We start from the raw sequence: 27,800 nt of genomic DNA on the forward strand, positions 1-27,800 counted from the left end.
TTTCAGGAAAAAGGAGCCGTGTGCCTACATCACACTCACATTTCCATACTTTGCCTAATTTGGTGTCTCGCTCTATGTAAGAGCAGACAAGCCACTCCTTCGCTGGATCTTGCCATGCTGCCAGCAAGAGCAGTTGTGGTCTTGTTGCTAACAGCGCTGCTGTCACCGGGTTTCTCTCCCAATTCCTCATTGTCCCTAGCACACTTTTATGCAGTTTCAGATCCAACCCAAACTGGCTTTCAAATGTGCTTGTACATGCTGGGTTTGCTAAGAGCTTCGTGAGCCACCATGTGCTCAGCACATGGAGCACTGTCAAGGGATTCAACTGGTGTTTTCAATAAAGCCAGGCTGTTTTACAAGGGGCTTGCAACTGCTTTACTCCAAGGTTTTCAATCATCTTTAAACTTTTTCCTCCACACACAATAGCACAAGGCTACAACAATTCACTATTTTTGTTCTTTAGCTAACTAGGAAGGGAGGAGATACTACCCTATAGCTCATTCTAGCATCAAAACCAACTTGGATTCCCTGTTGAAAGTAAAGCAAGGTGAAGTGATGGATAGAAAAAGAGTATTCAGAACTCAAACTATTTATAGTGGCAAAATGATACCAGTAATTCTGCTAGATAAGTTTGGCAATGGGGTCATTTCACTATCAAAATGAGAAACTTATAATGTAAAAGCAAGACCTCTGCATGAGTTTATTTTTGTGCTATTAAAGGGAAATGTACATACTTTCCAAAGCCTGACACATTACTAAGTATGCTGTTTCTTTTGTTAATGTGATGCATGTTGAAGCAGTACCACATTTTTTTTTCCCCGCATCTGCTTATAATCGTTACAGAAATGCTGAAATTACAACATTCCTAAGGAAATACATTATCATCATAATGTTCACATCAGCCCTTTCACAACTGGCACTCATCGGGGATGCCTTTTATTCTGAAATGAGGGCAAGTTCTTCTTTCAATTAAGAAAAAATGCTGAAAACAAGAAACCTAAACATACTTATTGCACATGCTTAATTCGAGCTTACATTTTCCCATGAAAGCAGGAAGATTCATAATGAAACCCCAGCGTACCTTCAAAGGGTAAGATGCTAATTCCTTGGGGTATGGACCTAATATGCACTGATATTTCATCATCTCTTCTTGCTGTATGTTACACTTGTCTTATTCTTCTCCCTTTTACTCCTTGGCTGCAGAAATACCCCGAGTACCTGGGTAATCCACTATTGCTGATTTTTCCTATGCTGTTCTCCTCCGACAAACCTAGTGAGAATATCCTCTGTCCTCGCTAGTGAGACACTTCCATAGTTCACAGCCTGTGGTTTTCTCTGCTTTGGGACTTTTTGCTTATTCAGGAAAAAAAAAAGGTAGTTGTTTTTTTGTACGTACCACCCGCACCACAGAACATGCGACTCCTGCAGCTGCTCTGGCCCTCAAATAACAGCAGTTCTTTGTGACTTCAGAGCACTCCGGGGCTTTGAGCTCTAACCCGAAAAAAAACAAAGTCCAAGGACAGCACATTTAAACCAGTGTGCTACAAAAGCATATGCAACTAGAGTGGCATTTCCTAACGTGCTGCAATGCCCTCAAATCCATACACCTGGATACAGGCTGTTATCAATCTAAAATGTCACTATGACTCGGAAACCGCTTGGCCTTGCAAAAATCACAGCAGTACCCAAATGTGAGGTTAGTATTCGAGGTATTATTGACTCCTGCTCTTGGCCAAACATACTTCGGCAGAGCGAGGTGCGGATCAGTGCAAATCTGAAGTAAGCAGATGGGAACAGCCCAGCCCTCAGCCACTGCAGAAGTGCAGTGCCAACTCCTTCTGCACAGCATTAGCTTAACGCATCTTTATAAAGAATTTAAGTCGCTCCGAGTTTACAGTGATAGTAAGTGTTTGCAAGAAGTATTTGTAAGACCAAAAGCAAATAGCTAATTTTTCATGCAACTCTAATTTCAGTCTTTGTAATCCTCCTAGAAAGCACAGTGAGGTCTCCCTGAGCAAAGCGCAGGCTTCTCTTAACTCACTTCTCAACATTTAAATGAAGTAAATCAGTGCTGCTGACAGTCTGTCAATGAGCCACAGACAAACCAAAAAGTTTTAAGCCCAGTGCAAGGTATCAGATGCTTCGCTTTCCCACACCCTCCGTCCCAGCTCCGTGCAGATCACACAGCTGATGGCTGCAGCAAACAGCTGTTATGTCAACAAGTAATTTCTACATCCTAGCACAGCATGCAACAGACAAAAATTCTGCTTGTACTAAATAATTTTTGTCCTACTTTTCTCCCTGATACACCTGGCTAAATGGCTCAGGCTTCCTCTTAGAGAGTTTTATTGACGCTTGGCTCTGAGGCCACGCAGCGCTACGCTATGCAACAAGATCTTTAACTTTTACAGAAAGCATTTGGTCTAAAGAACAGATACCGTGCTTAAATTAATCAATTATATGCCTGGAAGAAAAAAAAAAAGGCAAAGGAAAGAGCAAGCTCTAAGCACTGCTCCATCTCACCAGTTTGATCCGTCGGCGAGCAGCAGGACAGAGGCTGGAGGCAGCCAGCAGAGCCACATCCAGGACAGCCCGCGCTGGCAGGACCACGCAGCGCACCGCCGTGCCGCCCGCTCCTGCTGCAGCACAGCTGAACCGGGCTCCGCAGCACCAGCAGGGACACAGCCTCACGGCTCTGTCCCTGGGGACCCCAAGGAGCAGCTCATGGTGCCAGCTGCACCCTGCGAGCCAGCCCCATCCGCTGCTCTCCACCTTTTAAAATTCAGAGGGGGAAAAAAAAACAACCACACACAACACACGTACTTGGTCACAGGCCGCAGCGAGGGCTATAGCCTGCTGTGCCCACGACGAGATGATTATAGAAACCCCTAAAACTGACTGAGATGCAGGCCAGCAAGCCCAAGCCACAGCTCTGCCACCCATTCGTCATGCCCAGGCTGCACCCGCTGGCTCATCGCCCCGCTGCCCTCTGCCCAGCTCCTTCCCTTCTCTGCTGGGTTAATTTTTGGGGAGCAGCCTTCCTGAAGTCTCCCCCTCAAAGGCACTAACAGAAAATACCTTCATGTATCATTACAATAATTCATTTCTCTCTTTTTTTCCTTTTTTTTAAATTTCAGTAAGGGCAGCTATGTAGCTGCATCTTTCTCCTGTATCTACTGCAGGTTTATTGCTTTATACATGTTTTATTTAAGCATCAAATCCAGTAGCTCATAAGGTCAATGTAACAAGCATGTAATTTCCACATTTATTATTAAGTAAACAGATTCCTTCCCCATGGCCACTTATGAATCAGTAAAGACTGCAATTGAACCTTCTAAACACAGTCCATGGCACAAACCGCTGTATTAGAAGTGTAATAACTGCGCAAACACATACAACAAATGGATGCTGAGAAATATTTACAGAAAAGTAGGAAGTAGATTTGCTGCGGGGCAATACCTGGAGGACACCTGCAGCACTTGACCCCAGGTCTGTGGATGCCCAAGGACGCAGATCCCAAGCTCCATCCAACCCCTCCCTGGTGGCTGGTGGAAGCGGGGCCATCCGTGTTTATGGAAACAACTTCCAGGGCTTGAGCAAAAGCTGTATTTCCTTAATGCAATATTTACTACAGTAAACCAGAGCCTTGAGATACAGGAAAAGATTGGGACTAAGACTGTCAAAAGCAATGGGCAATGGACCAACATCTAGCTTCCGTACAATATGCATAGCCAGCGTGTTGCCTGGGATTTATTGCATATCGCATATCAAATTCTTTGTAATGGAGACTAGAATACGTTTCAATTTTGTTTGCATGTCAATTATATATTTCTGCATTCAGTTATTATAAAGTAAAAATTATATTATTCCATTAAAAAAAATAATGTTCTGAAACTGCACCTTTTGAGGAGATAACCATGCTTTTATTATAACTTTATGTAAATTGCCATAGATCCATTGAATTCAATTAACTGAACTGAATTCCAATTTACGGAGAAGCCTAGTCCAATAATTCTAAAACTACATTTCTTGAACTTTTTTAATTGACCAGTGCTTACAAATCTGTCATTTCTACTTCCCCTATTGTTACACAGCTGTCAGTATACATATTTCACAGAAACTGAGATGCACACAAAAACAGGTTAAGGAGCTTTTATATGCCAGCCATATTAACAAATAGAGCCCATGAGCAAACAAAAATATTCTAAATATTTATTCATTAATAAAATGAAAATAAAGTCTTTAATTGCCTTTAAGTTCCGTTCAGTCTTTGTCTCCTTAGCAATCATGTAGACTTTTCTTTTTTAATTGTTCTTTGGGTTGGATTCACTCTAGTGCCCTGTGACTTGTGTTTGTTTCTAAATGCTGGTGGCAATTAGCAAACAATTCCCTCTAGTTCTGCTCATCCCTGATGGGATGTATTCCCTTGGAGACGGGCCATCAGAGAAAGGAAGGCTTGTAACTTTACATTGTATGATGTCTCAATGATTTGTTCAAAGTGGAATGCATTGCAATAAACACAATTACCAAAAAGAAAGCATGTATTCATTATTAAATCATTCCACACATACAGGAAGACCAACGTAACAGTAGCAGATAGATCCTGGGCAACAGAGCACTATCAGATTGGGCAATATGGGATACGAACAGCAAAATCTTGCTGTTAGTCTGCAAGGACTAGTAAACAGAGCCTTCAGCTGGTCTACCTTGACTGCTGGGATGAAAATACCATAGGCATAAATGTGGGCTCTCAGAAAGCTGCTTTACAGAAAAGGCCACTATCCTTAGATATTTATTTTTAAAATTTACTTATGAATTTATTTATTCACCCATTTTCTTATCACAGCCCACCCCAGGGAATTACTGTACTGTCTATATGAGGTGATGGCTCATTTCATCCTGGTCCCATCCTGTATAAGACAAGAAGGTAAAGACATAGAGCATGCAAACAGGAGGATAAGATACTTGCAGAATATTGAGCACTTTTTATGGCAATAATGGATTTAAAATCAGATTTTAAAAGCAAAAGGAGACAAAAGCTTTTTGCAATGCTATGATACACAAGCACCTTATGATATATAAATATATTTTCTAAGTGAAGAATCTACCACGTATCACTTCACCTTGGTGAAGCTGAGGATGCGGAAAAAGGAACAACTCAAGTGTCAGATTCCCTTCTAGAATTTTTTTTTTTTTGTATATGCCATTAAGGAATTACTTGTTAGGAGCACCATATGCAGAAAAATCATTCGAAGTACAATCCTTATTGTTTTTATGGTTTAGCTAAGTCATCCCCAGTAAACAAGAGAAGTAAAGAATAACTTTAATTACTCAACTTCAGCAAGTTCTCCCATAAAAGATGAGAGCTATCAACTGAAAGTATAAGCTGTATGATTAAAAAAAAATCATACTGCAAGATCCACAGAGAAGCACTTAGGTTTAGAATAAGTAGGAAAATTACCCTATGTGTTATTTCAGACTCTATAAAGATGACGGTCATGAAAGGGTAGATTTATTTTCTCTTACATCTTTGATGACTTACCAAATGGATCAAAGTCATCAAAGACAGAATAGTGATGCTTGGCAACACTCATTCTTTTAATGCTATCCATATTTTTCTTCCATTAAGACTTGAACAAACAACATTTCTAAGATTATCAGTAAATATTGAACAGTTAGGATAACCTGTTCATCATCCCACCAAGACAGAAGTGTATATTTTCAATCTGCAAATGTTCCATTCGTTAACTGGAAAATAATCTGCAAACCAAAACAAAGCTGCATGCCAAACAAAAGCTAATGTAAGTCAGCAAGCCTCAAGATGTCAATGCTAAGATGAATAGCTTGTCCCTTTTTTATTTATTGTCTTTTTTTTTTTATCTACAGTTTCCAAACTACTAACAGAGATGGTGCCCACACTCAATTTAAACAATATTGTGACAGTGAGTTGTTTCCATCATTCCTAAAAGCCACTTCTACTGAAGCTGAAGTTAATGAGCTCATATCAAAGGTAGGTTTTATGCTGCCTCCCACATACTCTGTAATTGTGTATGAAAGGAATGTCACTATGCTATGGAATTATTCTTGCTCATTTTCTCAAGCAAACAAGACCTTGAATTGCTAATTGTTAAGACCATGCATTTTAGATAATTGCTGATTACAGTATTTGAAGTATAAGTGATTGTTAAATGTGCTGTTTGGCTAATGCCCAGAAAGCCAATGTGATATCATGGATAATTATAGACAGTTTAATTGCTTTGGGTCTTTTAATTGTCGAAGTACACGGATGATGAGAGACCAGATGAAACTGAAAGGGTCAGCTGAGCCAAGGTGGTGTCCAAAACTGAATGCCGTGAGCTGACCCTCTGTGTTTTGCATTCACTGTTTAGGGAAGAAAGTAGAATAAAAGGACAATGTCATTTTAAACAGAAAGATCTAACCAGTCCTACCTGTACAGTTAGTCTTCACTTGTGAGAAATTCCTCTGTTACCTGCCAAAAGCTGCCTCCTATTTTCTTTTCGGCCACATGTGTGTTCTGCAGACATGCATTCCTGATGAGACATTGCCACTTGTATTACCTAACTTTCTTTTGGTGAGCTCTCATTTATTCTGGTAGGAAGGGTTCCTAAGAAGAACGGGTTTGAGTCATGGCTGTGGTTAGATGTAGAAAAGCAAGAACTCACCGTTTTCGTACATCCAAATTTTCCTAGATGGTAATGAGATTTGAGTAAGAATTACAGATTTTGGCTCATGAAGCAACTCAAGCCAGCAGATGGAGTGAAACAGCCTTTGTGATGTGGAGAACTTGATTCCAGCATTCACGACGATTCATGAATCTCCACCCCCCAAAATGTAAAATGTAGTGTTTATGAAATAAGTCATGTTGGCAGCTGTGAAAATACAAGTCCTCCTTTTACCCACAGAGAGGTAACAGTGCAAAATTAAGCCATGCTAATGTTGGCAGACATCAGATATTTAGTTTTTAAAACTTCACAATGACATTTTTATTTAAGGAATAAGTGGTCAAATTACATCATCCCTGATGACATTAAAAATGATTGTGTTACTCAGAATGAGTCCATTGGAAGTTCTTGCTACTGCTAGTTCCAATCTTGCAATATTTTTGCTGTAACATACCTGTAATCACTTCATTATAGGTGTTACTTTTTAGGAAGATAGTGAAAAGATGTTGCATTTTCAGGTCTTGAAGTTTGAAGAATCTGTGCTTTTTAGATGTCAGAACTCCCTGTGACTTCGTTTCTACTCGTAAAAGATAGACTCATCCACCTTTACTACTACCAGATTTAATTCTAGCATCTCTAAATTCAAGATGTTAGCAGTACTGCAGTAAATGTACCCAACAGGACGCATGCAAAAAGACAACTGAAGTATTCTAGCGTAGCATCCAGCAAAGATGTCCTCACATGGGTTAAAGGATCACTAAGTGGGGGCTTGGTGCTCTCCTGCTCAGGGACACATTCCCCCCAGGTATTCCTGCTGGAATGTCCCTTCCTTTGACATTTCTTATCACACTGCATGTCTGATAAGTCAAGGAACTTTGGAATATTGTGTTCTGGGAAGAAAACATCAAGGAAAGGGGAACAAAGAGTTGTCCTACTTCAAAAAATCCTAGGAGAGTTTAAAGTACAGTAAACGTATGACTTTTTAAAATCACTGTTTCCCAAATGCCTGAATTATCTCCAGCTATGATGAATTATGTCTTCTTGCCACCCTTTCACTGAAAATATCCAAGCAACAGACCTGTCACCACCCCCTCGAGATAACATCCTTCAGTTCTGCAAATCCTCCTCAGAAAACTTTATCCATTGTCATGTTTTCTTAATTACGTTTTCACCTCTCGCTCAGTTATACTCCTCTTTGTATGAGCCTAAATGGCTGTTTTTCCATCTAGCAGCTTTTCTCTGATGGTTCTTGTCCTTTTGATTCTCAAAGGGGCTGCTATTCCCTGCTTAGTTTTGCCTGTGAAATCCTGGAAGATCGTGGGGTTTCGCAGGTGTAACTAAGAAGAATTCATCCTGCGGATTCTTTATTACTGATGGAAATGTACAAGCCAGAAAGATCACAGCTTGAGCTTCAGAGCTCACGTAGTGTTGGCAAAGCTAGCAGCTAGGAGAATGAAAAATACCTTTTCCTTGTAAACTGAACAGATTGAGGAACAATAAAGCATGAAATCACACACTGTACCACTTACAGAAAATCCTTAGAAGCACATTTTGATATAAAATACAATATAGCTATTTTTCAATTGTCCTGGCTTGGACATTTTGTTTACAGCCGATGATACATAAAAGACTCTGAGCCTTGTTTACTTTGCCTGCAACAGTCTGTGGCAAAGCTAAAATTCTCTTCTTCATATTAAAGCAGATTTCCTATGGAAGCACTGGTGCTTCAAGCCTGATGACGGAAAGACAGGCTCCATACAGTTGTTAGAAACATTATTTGGAGATGAAAAGAAGGTATGGTCAACGCTGTAGGCTTGGGTCGACCTTGACCCACCTGTATCTGAATTGCTCAGTTCTCAGACCCAGACCTCAGCCTCTTGACTCTGAATTTTGAAAACCCTTTGCCACCCCAGGATCAGCAGCTTGTCTGTACAAGTTGAAAGCTTAAACGTAGCATATTTCAGGTATCTCCAAGCTGCTTTTGCTGTGAATTTTCACAGCTTTTTTCCAAATACACTTACCCTTAGACACCACCTACTTCCCAACCTCAGCAGAGCTCATCTTCCACTTTGCAGGTTGTCAAGTGACTGCTCAGAGACTTGGAAAAAACAGTCTCTGCAGAGTTTTAATATAAATGTTAGTGGGTAGCTAAGAATTAGTAATGGTCTATGGTTATGCAAAAGAATGAGAATTAACCCCTTACTGAGACTGCAAGCCTCCTAAAACCTTGCTCCTCTAGGTCGTTTCCTGTTCACTGCTACTTACCTAGCCATAGTTCCTACAGGCACTGTGTCTGTTAAAACAGCAATTCGTTATAAAAATGGGCAGAACTGATGCTACATGTGGGCAGAGTTGGTGAACGGGACTCTGTGACAATATCTGGACAGTAAGTCTACTTCTACCATCCACTACTAGTAGTACTGGTCTATTCCAGAAACAGTCACCCAACCTGTGTGTGTCTTCAACGCTGTTTTTTTCAAGCCTGAAGTTGAATACAGGACCACAAATTTATTTTTTTTTTTTTTTTCAATTCATAAAGCTGAATGCAACATCTCTGGATATAAACAGGCTGATGAGAGGAATTTAAAAAAATACCATGACAAGCAAACATACAATATAGAACCAGAGAAGCAACATGAAAAGCTTGCATTAATTTACTACAAAGGAAAGAATGTAGGAGCTGAGTACTACTGTTTGGGTAGGTCAAATGCAATGTAATTAGCACAGAAGTTAACATAAATACTGTGACCTATGTGACACTTCAAATTAATGTATTTAATCTGCATTTAGGTAAAGAAATGATTAAGAGATCTATTCTTCACAGTGTACTGAATAGGAATAAAAACAGTCAGTGGAAAAAATGGGTTTGGCAGAAAGTGTCTATCACTGGCAGCAGAAAGATGGGAGGGAAGGTAATATCAGAGCAAATGGAAAGCAGAAAAATACATCTTCTAGAAAAAACATGTGGGGCAAGCAAACCAACCACCCAAATCCTAAACAATGCACAACCTAAAAACCTAACTTATTTTGAGATCTTACTTAAAAATACTTTCTGTAATGTCACAAAGTCCCCGAATGGCAATATGTACCTAATTAATCGAAAAAAAAAATCACTGAAAACATTTAAGTTCATCAAGTGACTAATGCCCATTTGATAGGAGCATGGCACACCTGCAATAATTACCAGGAAGATATTAGCGAGCCTTTTCTATGCTCTGATGGCTTCATGGAGCATCAGTTTAGTGCACCAAAGTGCGTGTAATAGAGTGAATTCCCCAGTGTTTTTTGCAGACAGCCAATTACAAGCTACCTGCACACTCGATGTTTTTGACCTTGCCCATAAGAACGCCTGAACTGATGCACCGAGCCACTTCCAAGGGAGAAAATTTTTCAACAACCCACCCAACACTCAGCCCTCGAAAGAGCATGCAAACATTAATATTGTAAGGAGCATTAGGAAATTTAGACTAGAATATTTTAATTAATCCCTTAAACCTATACTCTTTAATTTAAATCCTTCTATCCCATTTACCCTCACTGTACTAGAAATTAAGAATGGGAAGGTATCAAGTAATTTCTTTAAATGCAAAAAACCCCTGCAGAGTGAAATTTACTTCTTCGGAGCCAAAATGTTAGCATTTCCAAATAGCTACGTTCACACACAGTGCCAAATTATACCTATGGCTTCAGCACAAACTAGACCAAAATAGACTCACTTTACCCACAGTCACACATTTCTGTGGGTTATTACCGTCTGATGCAGACTGCGCTTCTTTTTAGAAGCAGATGGGAGCTATGTGGGTCGCTAACATTTCTTTCAGCATATTGTCTTCAGAAAGCCTTCATTAGCTTTAAGACTGAGTACTGAAAGCCAGGCTTTCAGACAGTACTCAAAGAAAACACTATTTTTGTTTTATCCAAGTTGGCGTGTTTGACTGCCGTACCTGCATACAATTTCTGTTCTGGTCATATGTAGGAAAATGAATTGCAATACATTTATTCAGAAACATTCCCTTCCCTCCTCATTTTTCATTTTCCTCCTGTCAAATGTCTTCTAAATGGGAGTTATTATTGCCTTTATAATTTGTGACTTCTAAGATCCCTCAAGGTTAAACAGGAAAATTTATTTTCCGGTTATTATTATTGTGCCTTAGCTATTGTGCCTTTTGAGAACAATATTTCCTAAAGATGACTGCCTAAAATAAAAATAAGTAATAAAAATAAATAAAAGTACAAATAAAAAATAAGTCCTTCAATGGACAACCCAGTTATGCAGTCAGACTGGGCGATTGCTACAGTAGGGCTTTACGCAAAAGCAGGTTTGTGATACCTTACTGGGTGTCTTATATTCCTTAAAATCACACAGTGCAAGGAGGTGGCATTTTTACCTATCTGCACGTATTGATTTGAGGGTTAGTCCTCTAAATTCTGTACTTACCTGTTATTACGTTTCTTTTTAGGAAAAGGAGCAGGACCAGAACCTCAGCAGAGCTGCCCACAGGGAGCATTGGTCTAGGCAGTGGCCCCGGCTCTCCCACTCGGCCGCCCAAGGTCCCCAGAAACAAATGTCCAATTTTGCTTTCCAATTTTGCTTGCAGGGGCCCCACACCCTCAGGGGAGTCTGCATCACTGCTCTCAGACCCAGACAAGCTGCCCCTGTGGGCGATGTGTCCCTAGCAAGCCCACTGTACCGCCAGTTTTGGCTGGGCTACCCTAAATTTCTTTACCAGAGTCATCGCTGGATCCTCACAAGTGTCCATTAAAAGCCAGTGGGCATCCCATTTGTAGCCTGTGAAAACATTGTGCAAACAACAAGTACCCAAGAAAAGAGGTGCCATCACTGAGCACTACCCTGACACTTTCCACATTTTGGGATCAGAATCTTTCCGAGTTTTTCCTGTTTTGCCTACAATTAAGAAAAAAGCCAACAAAAACTACTTTTTTCACCCCTTCCCTGTTTGGTTTCTCCAGCAGGTAACAATGCTTAACATTAAAGCAACAAATTCTTTTATGTTTGAACCTGTCTTAAAAATGACTTTTGTATTGTGCCTTTCTCCAAAGGCACAGCACCACACAGCCTCCAAAGCCTTCACAGGGAATTACACTGGCTGCTGCAATGAATTTGGTCTGCAGCACGCAGCACAGCCTTTGTTCAAGGTTCACTTTCTTAAAAACCACAGCGCACAAACACTCTTGTTAACAGCTGAAACCCTAAAAGCCCACGGCAGCGAGCCAGGGGCTTACTGCATCCAGCATCCACGTGCTACACAGCTGATGAACTCCTGGAAAAACAACAAAAGAGCCAACATAGGCCACTCTTCCAAATATTTCCCACTCCTACTAACTGGACAGAGCCAGCACAGGGCTCTCCCAGGGCGCACACACATCAGGCACGATGCATGCTTGCAGGTCCAGAAGGTCGAATGAACGCAGCAGTAAGTGTCAAACTTTCTTATTTTTCACTTGAAAATAATGACATGGCCTTGGTGATGTGGCAAATGCAGTAACAGGGTGCCTTGAGAATGAATTGCATTTGAACGGAGATCACAATTACTGAAATTAATATCCAGACCCATGTAAACATGAGTACTTCTGGTATCCAAATTTTGTTAAAACTGCACGGACTAGCACAGTTTTACCTATATTAATTTATTTAAACAAGCACATTCTTAAGAGCTACACCAGAAGTTACCTGGTGTGGGATTTCAAACCTCTGTAAATACATGGAGACACTGAAGACAACTCCCTCCCACTGCAGGTGAAAGGAAAGCGTTAATGCACCTTTTTCCTTGAACGATAATCCCGCTCCTTTTAGACTCTTTTGCTGAGATTGCAACTCACTTGCCTTAGGTACTAAGCCTATGTAATTTTCTTAACCATGGGGTATCCATTTATCAGATTTGATGCTGATACCTTTTAGTTGTTTCAGCCGGAAAAAAGCGTTCTTTTCCAGAAAGGTTATTTAAATGTGACTAGGAATAACCAGAAAAAAAGCCACCTAAAGCTATCAATAGATCTAATGCAATAAAATTGGGTGACAACTGGAAAGACAATAGCCTAAACCAAGGCATTATTAGCTGGATTTGGCAATTTGTGCTCGTCCCCATGAGTTTATTTGCAATCAGTTAGTAGAGCCTCTAATGAAAAAGGCCAAAAGAAAAGTACTTTTAATTCCACAAAATAAAGTCAAGGAAGTTATGCTTTCTTTTAGTCCTAGTCCTCATAAGATAATTACTAGTACTTATTGATGCTGTTTTAGTGGGAAAAAAAAAATGTGGAAAATTCATTAACAAACTTGATTGGTTTGCTAGCATGGCCACAGCAAATGGCCACAGACTGCTAGGAAGAGGAGAAAAGGACAACAGCCAAATTTTTATTTATCCTCTTTTTTTTTTTTATCCTTAGTTTTAATGAAACCAGCACATCAAGGCCATGCTTGACTATTAAGTTTTAAAAAGTTATTTTAATTATAAAATAAATAGCATAGTAGACTTAAAGGAAAGATCTCCTTATAATGAAAAGCGTGCATTGCTGGACTGCTGGCCAGCTCAGCCTGGGTGTAATTCCACTGCCCTGAACTTTATTTTAATAAACATATACAGTCAGCAATATATTATGTAAATCAAATTCTTGATATTAAAAAGGCATTGCACGTTTCAGTGCATCAGCTCGCACAGGTTAATTATCTGTCTACAATTTGTACGGTTAGATCACCACGGATACACAAGCACTACCAATCCCCAGGACAGCACCTCCGTCATTTGTTTGTCTTAAAAGAACCCTGGGTCCTCCTCGGCTGGAGGTGCCATGGTGGTAAGGGAAGGTGCTCAGGAGCCCTGCCCAGCTTCCCAGTCCAGTTACAGAGCTGGCAGAAGACAGAGCAAGAGATCTTATTGTCTGAATAGTCCTTGCACTGGGCCCAGGTCCCAGAATAAATGCATGCTCTCATTCAGGAGAACATCAACACTCTTCGTTTTATCCCAGTCAGATCTCTAGGACAGGCATAAACAATACCTCTTGTATAGATTCAGTTATTTACACTTTGAGGAAAGTGATATTTCACATTTGCTGTGAATATTAGTTATAGTGTTAAGAGCAATTCCCTTCAAGATCTTCCCTGACATTATTTTCTATGCATAATGTGTGATTTATGTCTATTAACATAAATAGGCACTGGAAATGCATTTTGACATTACACTTTGCAGAAAGGAATTTTCAATGCATTTTCAGCATGCATTCCTGCCAAAGGTTTTGCGTGTGTGTTTTTAAACTGGATTTGAGATTACTCAATTAGCAAAGAAATCATGAATGATAACCAATAGGAACTGTGCAATGCTATGAAAAATTGAATCAAGAATAAGTGATATAGAGAGGTCACTGAGTCATTTTGAATAAGTACATTTGAGATAATTATGTGCTTTAAAGACTTTTTGAGAAAGAGGCAAAATTAATCAGATACATTAAATTATGAATTATTAACTCAACTCTATTAAATATCAAATAGAAAAGCTTTTTAGGATTAACCATGTTTTTAGAAATTCTACTAACTACAGAGTAGATTTCTTTGATTTAAAAATGATTTTTATTTAGACTTGAAGCACAGAGGAGTCCCTCTAGGGTGAGCAAAGCTTTCCAGAAGTGGCAGATCCCTGCTGGGACTGGGGCTTACTCTGAAGCTACGTAGATAACGACCTTAATCCTGCCACACCGAACCTCTTCAGGTTATGAATGGCAAAAGCACACAGAAAACAAAGTTTAGGAGTACCTGAGAACATGGGCAGACAGACTCACAATCTCGCAAGTGCTGAAGAACTATTTTGAATAAGACTTTTGCTGAATCTGCCGACCCCTAAGTGAGCAGTGGCAGCTCAAGTATTGCTGTATTCATCTCAAAATACCTGCGGGACTTGTTTCACATCTCCCATACTGCTGTGGGTATTTCCACCAGCAGATGCATGGTGGTTTTTTTATTTTTTATTTTTTTTCCAAATAACAGATTCCTTGGCAAAGCTTCACATGGAATTGTGCCAAAACTACTCATGAAACAAGTAGCCGTGGCCTTCAGTGAAATCAATAGCATTGAAGGAATAGTGGTTGTCACTGGATGCTGACTTTTCCTGGCTAATAAATACCTGAGCCACCAGAGCAGCTCCAGCATAACGAAAGGCAAAATTCGTTCCTCCAGCTGAACAGCCTGCTTCAGGTCCTTCGTTGTGCCACAGCCTCTCGCTTCCATGCCATCTATCAATGAGGTTGGCTTCTGTTTCTGCACCTGCCAGCAGATGCAAGGCAGATAATGTTTAGCAGTGCAGCCACTCTTAGATATCTATGGTGAAATGCACTGAAAACTACCCGTCTGTCCATTTCTAAATGGTTTACAGAATTACAACAATAGCAAATTTTGACCAAAGTTCAGCAGTACTGTTTTTGTTAGTTATTTAAAGGTGGTATTTCTATAAGAAGGAAATTCCTGGTGGTTAAATGCCTCGTCTCTCAATTATTTTGGTTTCTCCCTGCCTGTGACACGGAAAGGCAGGCCGAGCAACAGCACACCGTGGTGTCAGCTACCCGGAGTGTTCTCAGCCACCCGGCTCCTCCCTAGCATTGGCCCCGCTCCACCCACCTCTCACCATATGGAAACCCTTCAGCCAACGCACCCTTCATCCTTCTCCTTCAAAGCTTAGAAATAACTTCTTACACATCAGACACTTTCCTCGCCCATTCTCCAGTTAGCACTGACATTAAATAATTAGGCTGTTGCCCTCTGAATTTTCATCTTAATTTTCAGCACTGAATTCCTGCGTGGAGTTTGATGGAGGCAGTAAGAGTATTTTCACAGCACTCCAGACACTATTGCAAAACTTGCAGCAATTTTTTATATTGTTTGATGATTCTGACACAACTGATTCTCAGTGAGTTAATCATATAATTACATATTAGTGAATTATTCTGTACTAGAAAATTGTTTCATAAATTAGGTCACTGTCATTTATCATTATAATTTCTTTAACACATCTTATCCTTTGATCCGTTAACATTGCTGCTCTGCCACATCAATACATGCTCTCAGTCATCACCATGACGCAGCGAAGAAGTAAGCTCAGGGTTTACCAAGCCAGCAAAATGCAGTTTGCCTTCCTTCTGAGCAGGCACATGAGAACAGGCAACAGTCAGCACCAAACGTTTCCAAATCTAACCCCGAGAAACCACAGGTTTTACCCTGCGACTGCAGCTCCCCCTGCCTGGTACCTCTCCTCCTACCCATCAGCTCATCATCAGATTTTTGATCATCCCCACTCCTCCCCTCCATCTGCTTTCAAATTTCTCTGTGTCTTTCCTTGTTCCACACCCTTCACCTCTGAGTCACGTCCCAGCAGCAGAAACCTTGTTTGAAAGCTGCACTCCTCCAGCCAAAGACACCTTGCCTTAAAAGACAGCCCTGGCCGGATCCACATGCCCAGTGCAAAGTAACCACCCATAGCTACGCTCTTAAAAATCAAGGGTAATTTACAGATTTACAGGTTGAGACCTATTCTATATTTATTTAGGGAAGACTTACGAAGCTCATTCATGCATAATTAAAAAATAATTGAATCAACAAGTCAGGGAGGTTTACCTGCTGTACATGACAGAAAATACAAGAATTTCTGTCAAAGTACTGAAGACACTGGAAGTTGTATGCATGCAGATGAAAACCAGATGTAGAACGAAATACCTCAGACACTTAAAATTATTTCCTATTGCTTTTCCATGCATAAAATTATCATATCTCTCAGAGAGAAGGTAAGGTGGTCACACGAATGGAGATTTGCACACAATTTCAGTGAGCATATCCGAGTACACAAACCAACTCCAGCCTGAGCAATGCCAAAGTGTGCAGCTCTTCATTTGTCCTTCACACAATGCAAACTACAGATATCAGCCTATAACTTGTAATTAAAAAAAAGTGTATTTTGCAAGGATATCTTGGAAACATGTCACCAATGTGCCAAATTTCTGTCAGTGGCTTATTCTGGATAGCCTCTTGTACACGCCAGATAGAAGACAGACATCCCTGGCATGGGTGTTACATCTCTATTGTTTGACCCTGCTTAGTCTGAATTAAATTAGTCTGGGGATATTATCTCTACACTTCTCAGCTGAGATTTGTTTCAATGCCTGATACTGGATGAACTCCAATGCCTTTATTCCAGCCCCACCACAGCTGGTTCTTCAGAAAGTTCTGCTGAAGAAAATGAAAAAACACTGCTCCTAGTGAATTTCTACTTACATTTTTGACAGACAGGACAATAAAAAACCCACTACTTCTCTTTTACAATGGAAACAAAACAGTAGGACCCACTTTCCTGCAGTGGCACAGAGATGCACCGGGTGTGCAGCAGGTGGCCGTGAGCTGGCGAGGGGAGGTGGGACAGAGGCTGCCTGGATTGACCTGAGAAAGGGCTTCTTTCACATCATAACTGACTCCAAGTGTTTGGTCCAAAGCTTGTCTAACAAATGGAGAAACAAACATCCTTATCCTAAAAAGCTTTTAAAAACATTTTCAAGAAAACATTTTTCTCCCCGTGATTTAGCATGTGATAAACTGCATGACAACGGGCAGCTGCGATGGCATTTATTTATCCTATGAGAATGGCTCACGAGATCGAGATAGCATTGTAGACAAAAATACCTCATTTCAGTTTGTTTTCAGAGCCTACTGAAATGAAATGGATGAAGCTTGCTGACGTTGCCACTGAATTATATAATCCTAGAGAAGACATTAATGGCTGCTCTAAAAATCTAATTAAATTTTAGGGCACTAGTAATGCAGCCATAAGGCCCATGTAAGCCATTATCTACATTAATAAAAATTAAAGTCAAACAGTATCTATACAGTAATAATGTACCTGGATTCAAGGTCACTTAATTCGCTTACTCCCATCTTTTTCTTTAGTGTTGCTATAAATATTATTATTTAATCAAGACTTCAAATTTATGTACGTTTGTTACCCCAAATGCTCTCTTAATACATAGTATTAAGACAGGAATCAATCTAATTGTTTTTCTCAATTGTTTATTTTCTTGCCTTCTACATAATATAACTCTTGCCTTCAACCTTTTAAGCAGTTGGCATACCTGGGCACAGGTTCAATGCCAGGGGCTGTCTGTCAGAGACAGTGGGGATGAGCAGGGGGGCGATGGGGATAACAGCTATTCACTGAGTCCTGCTGAAAGAAAGGAGAGAGAACAATGGCTTTTTACCCGGGATAAATACTGAGAAAGTTTTTCTCATATCGCTTACTTACTTCCAATTCTAATCTGGCACCAAGGGAAATTAAAAAAACTCGCTCGCATTTATTCACTAGGAACCTCGCCTTGTGCAGCTGCAGTCCTGAGGGTAAATACTCCAGGGAAGGAGCGAAGAGCAAGGGGAAGACAGAGCTGAAGGACAGTGTGCTACTTTCTGCAATAGTTCATTCATTTCCGGCAAACATGTCACTTTCTACATTGCTTTATAACTATTTCTAAGCTATGGATAAAATTCAGTTTACACATCCAAATGATCTATGCCTTGCATATATTCTTATTGTTTGCTTTTTCAGAAGTGACACTGCAGAAACTCATGCCCAACCAGAAATATCAGCTCACCAGGGAAAAGGCATTCTCTGCTTTGAATTTCTCTCTAGCTTAAATAAATTAGTTAACTGCACAACAGCTTTTTATTTTTAATGAATGCAGCCCAAGGACCTTTCCCATTTGAAGAGAAAAATTCTGCCAGTGTCATTTCCTTCAGGCAATCGTTTCACCACAGGGTGTGTTAGGGAGGCAAGTTTTTTCTGCTATCAGTGACAAAGTATGTTTTCTAAGCTTCAACTCTTAGAAAAGACGCTGTGAAATTTATATTTAGAAATTTTTAGAATTGTTCTTTTGGCCCAAAATGTTTTGGCTGATGAACATGAAGTTTAATTTTGGTTTCTAACATCTCATTTATGGCTGGCCCTGGTGTGTGTGGGGGGATGCAGGGGACGAACAGGTCCCACCCGCACCGGCAGCATTGCAATGCTCCTACAGGTACGGCCCAGGAGCGATGATGTGAGAAATACTGAAACTGCAGACACAGTTTAGAGTGCATCCATCCTGAATTCTTACTTGCCTAATTGTCCTGAGTTTTGTCTGAAATGTACCACTAGCATGAATCCATAAACATTTAAGATAGAGAATTACTTTTAGAAGTTTCACGTGAAGCAATCTCTGTGATGCACTATTGTATTTCTAAGCTCAAACCCCACTGAAGCACTCTTTGTTACACAGGGAGCTTTTTAAAATTATCATTCACCTTTTATTTTTCCCTCACTTAATTCCTCATCCTTCATCCTTGCAGACCTCGGCCGGCTGCCAGCAGCACAGGGGACACAGTGGGGACCGAGAGCAGAGGAACCCCGCAGGTGGTCGTTGTTATTCCCTGCATTGCGCCATCTCATCCTGCCTTCGGGATGGGCTGCTGGTAGCTAGCAAAGAGCCTATAAATCAACTGCAGTGAATGGAGAGGTCCCCAAATAACATTTCCTTTGCATTGCACCAGCAGGGATTGGCCACTCGTTATTTATGTTCCTACTTCAAGCTATGTTACAACTTCGGCGAATAAATTGCTTCAGTAACTTTTTGGAAGAAAGCATTTAACTAAAACCCATACCTCCCGTGGTGCTGCACTTCTCAGTCTCCTTTCAGCCTCGCTGGAGGTTGGTTTTGAATCCCACTTTGGGATTTTAAAAAATAAAGGTAACAAAATAAATCCTGTGTGGTTGTGTTGTGAACTTCAGAGACGCAGACCTAAGCACCTGGGTACCTGAGGGGGCCTCCAAAATTGTGTGTGTGTGTGGGTTGAACTACGCTGCTGTGGGCTCCTGTGACTCTCAACTTCACAAAGGGGCTGGCTGGAAGCAGCAGGTATTTTCAGGCACACACGTTATTACGGGTCTTTAGTAAATTAGCAAATTTCAGGGTAATGATGGAAGAGTGCCTTAGTCACAACAGGTAATGCCTTTGATCCAGAATGTCCTCAAACTGCTTCCAGCTATTTCAGACCAATTTCATTATCATCTCAGGCTTAACCCTATGTTTTTGGCTATTATAACATGAATCTATCAATACAAAAGTGACCAGCATTGAACCCCAGCTGGCAAAGACCTGGGAGGGAAACAGACAAATAAACCCATGGTCAACGTTGGGTCTTGCTGGAAGCCACAGCAGCCGTCAGGTGTCACCCCTGCGGGGACAGGAGGGACCTCGTGGCAGGGCAGGACGGTGGCACAGCCCATGGCACTGCCACCACACTCCGTGGCACCACAGAGCCTCGCCGGGGCCAGCCGGGAGCGGGCAGCACAGCCTCCATCTCCCTCCTCTCCAGCAGCCCAACGAGCCCTGCCTCGAGCCACAGAACAGCGCTGAAGTGTCAAGGGATTCCCTGTTCGTTTGTAGCTGAGGTATAAAACCAAATCAGAGATCAGGAGATTACCTCAAACCTGTCTTCAGTGCTATTCATGACAGAATAAAATTAGCATAATTTCACCTGAAAAGAAAATTCTGAATTACCTCCAAATGAGCTGTTAAAGAAAAGAGATTGAAAGATCTCCTAAAGCTGCACTGTAACTCCTCGACAAGCTGCACCTCGGAGCCACCACCAACCCCATGGTGCCCATGTGGGCACTAAAGCTAACACGCTGAGGACACAACTGTGACCTGGCAATTTATTTTTATTTAATAAGTTTCCAACTTTATATCTGACAGGCTCCCTGTAATATTCCCTATTTGAAATAGATAGTAATGTACCAAAGGCATTTCGAGCACACCAGATATAGGCTATTTTCCCTTTAGCAAATGTAAAACTCTTTGAAAACTAGGGAAAAATACCTTCAGCTGTTTCAAGATGCGTGCTTCTGTACCTGAGATCCAGATTGGGGAATAGTTACATTATTCCCCAGAGACTACAAAAACAGAGCAAGGTTTATTTCTGAGCAATCATCCTCCTTGCCCCCACCAACACTCCTACGTGAGCTGAGCCCGGCCCTGCTTTCAAAGCAGGGCTCAGAGCCGAGGGCGGTTTGCAGGAGGCCAGACCCGCTCCCGCAGGCCGAGGACCGACCCGTGCAGGCTCCGAGCACTCCTGCAGGACGGTCCCACATCTTCCACCACAAGAACTGCCCCACATCGCTCCCTGTGCCTTGGTTCTGCCATGAGCCGCCAGCAGGGCCTGAGAGCCAGGTTAGGCGCTGGCAGCGCGTGAGAGAAATGCTCGGCGTGACTCGCTCTGTAAAACTCGTGTTTCTGGGAAGACATGCTACGCTTCGTCTGCCACATCAGCGGGGCTATTTGCATTTCAGGCCTCTCTCTCAGCCCTCTATTAGTCAGATAAGAAATGGAACATGTAATGTATTACACACACACCACACATCTTTCGGTAATTTGCTCCTCAGCTCTCCCCGAGACTCCTGAAATTCTCACACAAAGACGACACTGGAACTTTTCTTCTTTAAAGCCCTTGCTGTAAACGCTGTTCAGCAGCAGGTGAGCAGGTTCTGCATGCTGCAAAATCTCAGATTACAACAGCTGACCAAAATTTTTTAGAAACTAAACATGAATAAAACCCTCAAGAATCAAATATTATTTAATATTTGAGTATTATTGTATTCATAATCAATAATTTCATTTACTTGCTGCTGGAGGCTCTTCCTCTCACTTAGCACACAGAGGAAGAGGTTAGCCTCCTCCACAGGCTCGTTCCTGTACACCTGTTTCCCACAAATGAACACATGGCATTAAGGAGTGCGTGTAAGGTCTGACCTGTCTCTGGGCTGCAGATGAACCAGGAGCCTCCGGCTGCAGAAATTGAAGATTATAAGTAGAAGCCTCTAAGAATCAAAATATTTTAATATTTGTGTGCTTTATTGCCTTCTCACTTGACTTGACAGTCTCATCTACCCGCTGCCATGGGCTATCTTTATCAATGATTGATCTTTGTCTCCCCCCCAACCTTATGGGGAAAACTGGACAGAATACACACTTTTATTTTATATAATAACCAGGCTTACTGTAAAAGAGAGTGCCGTGTGTTGAACACTCCATATGTGACTTGACTCACTTATAGACATTTAATATTCCTCTCTGCCTCTCGCTATAAGCACTGGAGGGACCCGGGCCTGCAGAGGAGCAGAATACAAAAGCACCCAGCCACCAGCAGCCTGAGCCCGGGGGGCTTCTGTGGTGACAAAATCGCTAATCAGCTCCGCTAACGCAGGAGACAAAACCCATCTATCTTCCCCAGCTGTCCAGCTAGCGAGGTTTTCCTTGAACCAGTGCCTTGGAAAATCTCTGTTAAATAACGCTTCTAAAAGATCACTTTAATTTGCAAATACCGCTTTAATTTTTAAATCCTGCAATGAGAGACCATGAAGTGACCGCTGAAGGAGTTATCCCGTGTAAAGCAGCACAGAGACAAGAGCGTGGAGCTGCTGTGTGCACAGCTTCACTCGGGGCTGCCTTGCTTCGGAAGACCTGGGATACATCAGGAGGTTAAACACCATCGAGCAGTGGGAGAGGAATACGAAAGAACGAAGAATATACGAAAACAAGGAAACAGCAGCAAGAAATTCCACATCCCTGAGAAAGTGCCGTCCTCTCCCTGCTTGCTGGCTTATTTCACCGGCATTTTAACTGAAGGGCCAAAACAGAAGGTGCTGTTTACACCAGAACCTGTGCTGGAGCTAGCGCACATTCAGAGTCCTGCCCTGCAGAGGGGACTGTGCTCCCAGGCTTCAGTGAAAACATTTTGGTCTCAAACCACAATTATTTTAAGTAAAATATTAGAACACATTTACTGCTTTAAGTTGTCTTATGTGTAAAGTATAAGCAGCAAAGACTACAGAAGGAGGAGGACTCCTTTGGATTTTTTGTTAAATAAAAAGCCAAAACCACCTCAAAAAAAAGGCAATTCTTCATCCTTCCTGTCCTTTAACCTAAATACAATGCACTGTAAAATAATTCAAAACTACAGAAAAGCCGAAATTAATTTTTGAAGAACCTTTTTGAAGAGCTCTTAGGGGGAAAAAAAAAAACAAACTTGCTGGCTATCAGCTTTCAGCCTTACACCACACTGCAGCATTTTAAAGAGGAGAATATCTGTGGGTAGATTTCAAGTTTTATAAACTACAAGGATCATAGAAATATTTATTCTCACTTTAAAATTGTCAGGAATTTTCACTGAATAAATTATTTACTGATTTGCTCCCTGGAAAGCAAGTTAGCTCACAAAAAAAAGCCTAAAAAAAACATTTCTTCAAAGGAAAAGGACAAAATTTGACAGAATTCTGGTCATAGCTCTGACCCTATCAGAGTATAAATGCACTAGATACTGCCAGTATGAAGTTAGATAATTAGGATTATCATCTGATTGCCATTAGATATTCCATCTTCTGCAAATTCCAAGCCAGCTCAAATTCAAAAGGTTACTGTTAAAATTATTTGGGAAAAAAATAGGAAAAAAGCTTAAAGCATCACATTCAACTCTTAGTCCCTGAATAAAGGAAACCACCTATAAGTTTTCTACCCTCAAACACACAAGTCAGTTATGAAAGCTCAGCACCTTACAAGATCATTATGTAAATAACATTTAAGAGTGACTCCTAAGCTAATAGTATTAGCTTTATTCTTGCTGTAATGACCTATGGATTTCTTTTTAATATGGCCATCACAAATGCAGAGCCTGCAGATCAATTTATTTGGCTACAGACTTCACTTGAGCCCTTGGCTTAAAACAAACATTGGAAAGTTTTTATTAAGATCAACCTATAAAACATTTTTCCCACTTCTGCAGACATGCAGTTTCTTTCAGTTACACAACTTGCAATAAATTCATTTAAAAAGATTTATTTATGGGCTTTTCTTTTCCGTGACTGCAATACAATAAAGAATGCAAGCTTCCACAATATATTCTGCCATATCTACATCTATTTTAAGTATTTTCTCTGAAACAGCCCAAGCAGAAATGGATAATGAAGCAGGCTTTAGGAAAGGAGCACAGCAGTTTTAGACCCCATAATAGACTCCTTCCTGTGGGATTCCTGAAAATTATTTGTTGATTATGGGTTTCCCAAAAGACCGCACATTATCTTCATCACCACGCCATGGTTTCTGATGTATGCCTTACAGAATATGTGCAAACCCTGCCATACAGAGGAGGGAAGAGCTCTTAAAGGAGGACGCAGTTGCGGGGCTTTCTCGCTGGATGCCCACCAGCCTGCTCCCAGCGCTCCAGGGCACGGGCTCTGCTGATCCAGCAGTCTTGGCTCGAATTTGGCTATGCAACATTTCTATGCTCTGCATTTTCTACCACTTAGAACAGTTTTAAGCAGCAAAAGAAATCCGGATGGCCAAAGCATTCGCTCAAAGAATCAGAGATAAGCATTATTTCCCCAATTACACTGCAAAGTTCTGCAAGAAGAGCCGAAGAGCATGTTTGTTTGTGAAAAATGTTTGTTTTCCTCAAGGTATAAAAGGGATTGCTTAAAGAAAAAGATGTATTATTGAGGATAAGGTCTCTGGAACTAAATTTCTTACATGATTTTAAAAAAGTTATAGTATGCTGATAAAAAAGTTTAAATCGATCTTTGTGAGATGACCGAAGCGAATGTGCAAATCCCTTTTCCACTGAGCAATAATTCTTCAGAGATGGGAATTATTGGAAGCTATACATACTGCTCACTGGAAAGGATAAGTCTCTTAAGATTCATCCTAATACTGCAAAAAAAAACAAAACTTCGCACTGTTTTCAAAAAATTACTTTGCATTCACTTTATTCAAATAAACATCTGGATGAACGTGATCAGCGTTCATTAAAAGCTCCGAAGTGACAGGTACACAACCAACACTCGACATTTGCACAGCTAAGCTTTCACAGCTGTAATGAATAAATGGAGCGTGTGCTCCCACATGCAGCTGACACCATCCATAACTTGTTTGACACTTGACTGCCCTTAGGAGGGATCTGTTTTTCAAAAAGAGTTTATTTAGAGAAAAAAAAAATCATCAGAATAACCTCCTCAGTAAGAAGGCTTTGAAATGCAGTTATAAAGAAATGTCAGAAGGAAAATCCTTCCAAGTGGTAATATTTATGTGAGCTGAAACTATTGCTTAGCACACACACTGCCATTTAATACCAGACAAGTTATTTTAAATATTATGAAGATGCAAGCATTGTTTGGGTGGGAGAGCATCCTTCACGAAGCCCCTGCACACTCCTGTGCAAGCTGCTTCAAGATCTCCCCCAGCCAACAGCCTTGGGGCAGGAGGTAAAACAATTCCTGGTCATCCCCTGTTGGGTATCGTTTTTCTCGTTTTTGATATCCAAAGCATAGCGAAAAGCCAGGTAGGAAAATCTTAGCAGTTGGCAACTGGCACAGCCTAGAAGAACTAGAATATCAGCTCCAAATATCTCATCAAGTTTCATTTCAGGAAAACAGAATGAATGAAAGCAAGGGAAAACACATACCAACAAATCTCTTCTCGCTACTCCTACATGATCAACCAACTCCAACTGCCATGAAATCTAGCTACAGTTTCTAATTGCAGGAAACCAAACAAGCATACAGAAAACAACCAATGTTTTGGATTTGTGAAGAAATCCCAAAGCAGAGGGGAAAAAAAAAATTGTAATTTAACAGTCTTTCCTTGCCCCAGGCATATTATTGAAAACAGTAGCATGAAGCTCCAAAGCACGTCTCTCCCCGTCTCTGCAGGGAAAGCACTAAAATGGAATAGGGTTTATTTGCTGTTTTCTGTCCTTTTGAGGTTTATTTGTCCATTTTACTCACAAAATCTCTTTTGAGGCACTTATCTGGACAAATTTGCCTTCCCCCTTAGCTGTGCCCAGCCATGGGACACCCTTTGCTGTATCCCATCTCATTACATCGATCAGCAACTGAAGACAGTAATCGTTTGTGATGGACACCCCCTGTGGGCCCAGCTGGAGCCAAAGTTAGCCAAACCCCTCCGGGTTTGAATGTCATGAAATTGGACTCCTTGGAGATTTCACCATTTTGTCGAGGTTTGGCAGCCCCGGGCAGCAAGACAGACAATTGTCTGTCTGTCATTCCACAGCAGCCGTGTGCTCGGGCACTCTCCCACCAAGATACACCTCATTGGGAAGGAGATGACGAAATCTGCCAGGGACAGAGGCTGAGTAGCATGATGTTCAGTCCCAGGCTTTTAAAGAGAAAAATAAATAAATAAAAATCAATTTCCTTGTTTTGCATTTTATTTCTGCATTTTCTGGATATGACAAACATGGGCCAAAAAAAGGAGACAAATACTTAACTGTGAGCTAGGGTTTTTGCTCCTTTGAAAATCCTTGGAGAGGGATCTCCAATGTTTTTGAGAAATGAGAAACTCAGGAATATTTAAGTGGTTGATATCTCTGTAGAAACTGAGCAAACTGAACAATTATTGCAAGCTATTGTAAAACTCAGTCTAAACTATAATCAGATGTAGCGGCCAAGAGGCAGCACAACATCTTTTGCTGTCTCCACACGATCTGTATTTCAGTTTGAGCAGAATATTTATCAAGGGGCCATTATAAAGAAACCTCAAAGCACCAATACACCGCAGTTTTTCTCCTTTAAACAGATGTGAGCAGTTGCTCAAAACACCCACCTGTATAAATTTGATTATACCTAATTCAAACTATTTTTGGAAACTACTTAATACTGTCTGAAAAGCCACCACGTTCTTGCCATTAAGCCTGTTGACAAACCTGAAAAATGCACGCTGAGAGCAGGAGTGGATGGGTTCAAGCACAGGAGGCCGGGCAGGAGGACAGGGACGTAAGGGCTAGGTGCCAGAGCTACGCCAGATAAATCTGACACCATTTCATCCTGGTTCATCTGGAATTTATTGCTACCATGCCGCAATGGGGAACCTCCCAGGAAAGTACAAACACTTCACACAACTCCTCAACCTCCCCAGAAATTTCTCAGCAGGGGTCTATGTAAAATAATTATGCATTTTGCCACACACGCAGAAAAACATTTTTTCATATTCAGACCCACAGAGTCACGAAACAATTGGCTGGGGAGCTGAGGCACTGCTCAGCTGATCAATGCCGTGCTTTTTATATGCGCAAAGATGATCCAAGCCAGCCCGGATCTGAACGAGACCCAGTTCCCCTATGTGGGTAATGCCGAGCCTCCCGATGCCTCTGCTGCTGCCGGGGGTAAGAGGTGAGCTGCCTCCCGCTGCAGCCGGCCGCTATAAATACCAGAAGACAGTTTCGTAATTCTAAATCTTAATGCAAAAACACACAAATATTTCACATCACACAGTAAATGGTCTGAAGATTGCAGACAAAGTCAGGCTATGAATAACTGGCAAGAAAGTCTCAGATAAGCATACAAAATTAATTATGCCATACCCAGAAATAAATAAAACCACATCTCCAATGCTAACACAACAGTTGGTAATAAATAACATGCAAACATTTCAATGTACTTATTTTGGTAAAATTAAAATCAATGTTCCTGTAGCAATAACTACTGAGTAATACTTACTCTGGAACAAACTGAGAAGGCTAAAATCCAGCAATTTGAGCATCAGAAAACACCACACAGTGAGAAACAGCTGGAGCTCATCTTTTATACCATTTCAAGGTCTTGAGGAAAACGACAGCCAAAAAAAAGCAGCCTATGTACAGATCTTTGGGGCAAATTGATCTCAAAAAAAAAAAAGGATTAGTGGGTATGAGGGCAATCAAACTCTTCAGGTTGAATTACAATTCTACTTAATAAATCAAACTTCCACTCCTGTAAAGGTTCGTTTGATTCACCCATGCTATTCTAGTTCTATACTCATTTGATTAGTTACACTAAAAATAAATCCCACGCAACAGAACCGAGAAATAAATGATTGGCCTTCTAAAATAAATGCCACCATCAGCACGGAGAACAAGCCAATCCCACCAACTGCCAAACCCCCACAGCTCATTGAAAGAACATGGAAAACTCCTCATCGCCCAAGTCACTTTTCATTACGAAAACTGAAGTTTTAAGAACTTTTCAGAGCAGCACCCGCTCCAGCAGCCCCATCCTG

The 27,800-nt window shown here is 41.0% G+C and overlaps 1 protein-coding gene and 1 long non-coding RNA gene across 8 annotated transcripts in view; one reads left to right on the top strand and one right to left on the bottom strand.

Annotated features, from left to right (window-relative positions):
• Positions 1–27,800, bottom strand: part of LOC308200329 (contactin-4) — a 300,384-nt gene that overhangs the window by 167,585 nt on the left and 104,999 nt on the right. For 2 of the 7 annotated variants that reach the window (XM_080605912.1, XM_080605914.1), the window contains exon 3: positions 14,816–14,955. The exons of 4 other annotated variants lie outside the window; for them this stretch is intronic. The gene's annotated coding sequence lies outside the window, so the exon portion shown is untranslated. Of the gene's footprint in view, positions 1–14,815; positions 14,956–17,801; positions 17,826–27,800 lie in introns of those variants that run through there. One more of the 7 variants, XM_080605913.1, reaches the window with a different exon arrangement.
• LOC308200332 lies at positions 87–19,178 on the top strand. The gene is made up of 3 exons (XR_013955489.1): positions 87–1,090; positions 5,887–6,010; positions 19,048–19,178. It is a non-coding gene; the product is annotated as an uncharacterized lncRNA (long non-coding RNA).

This window comes from Anser brachyrhynchus (assembly GCF_964034855.1).
Source record: "Anser brachyrhynchus genome assembly, chromosome: 10".
NCBI lineage: Eukaryota > Metazoa > Chordata > Aves > Anseriformes > Anatidae > Anser > Anser brachyrhynchus.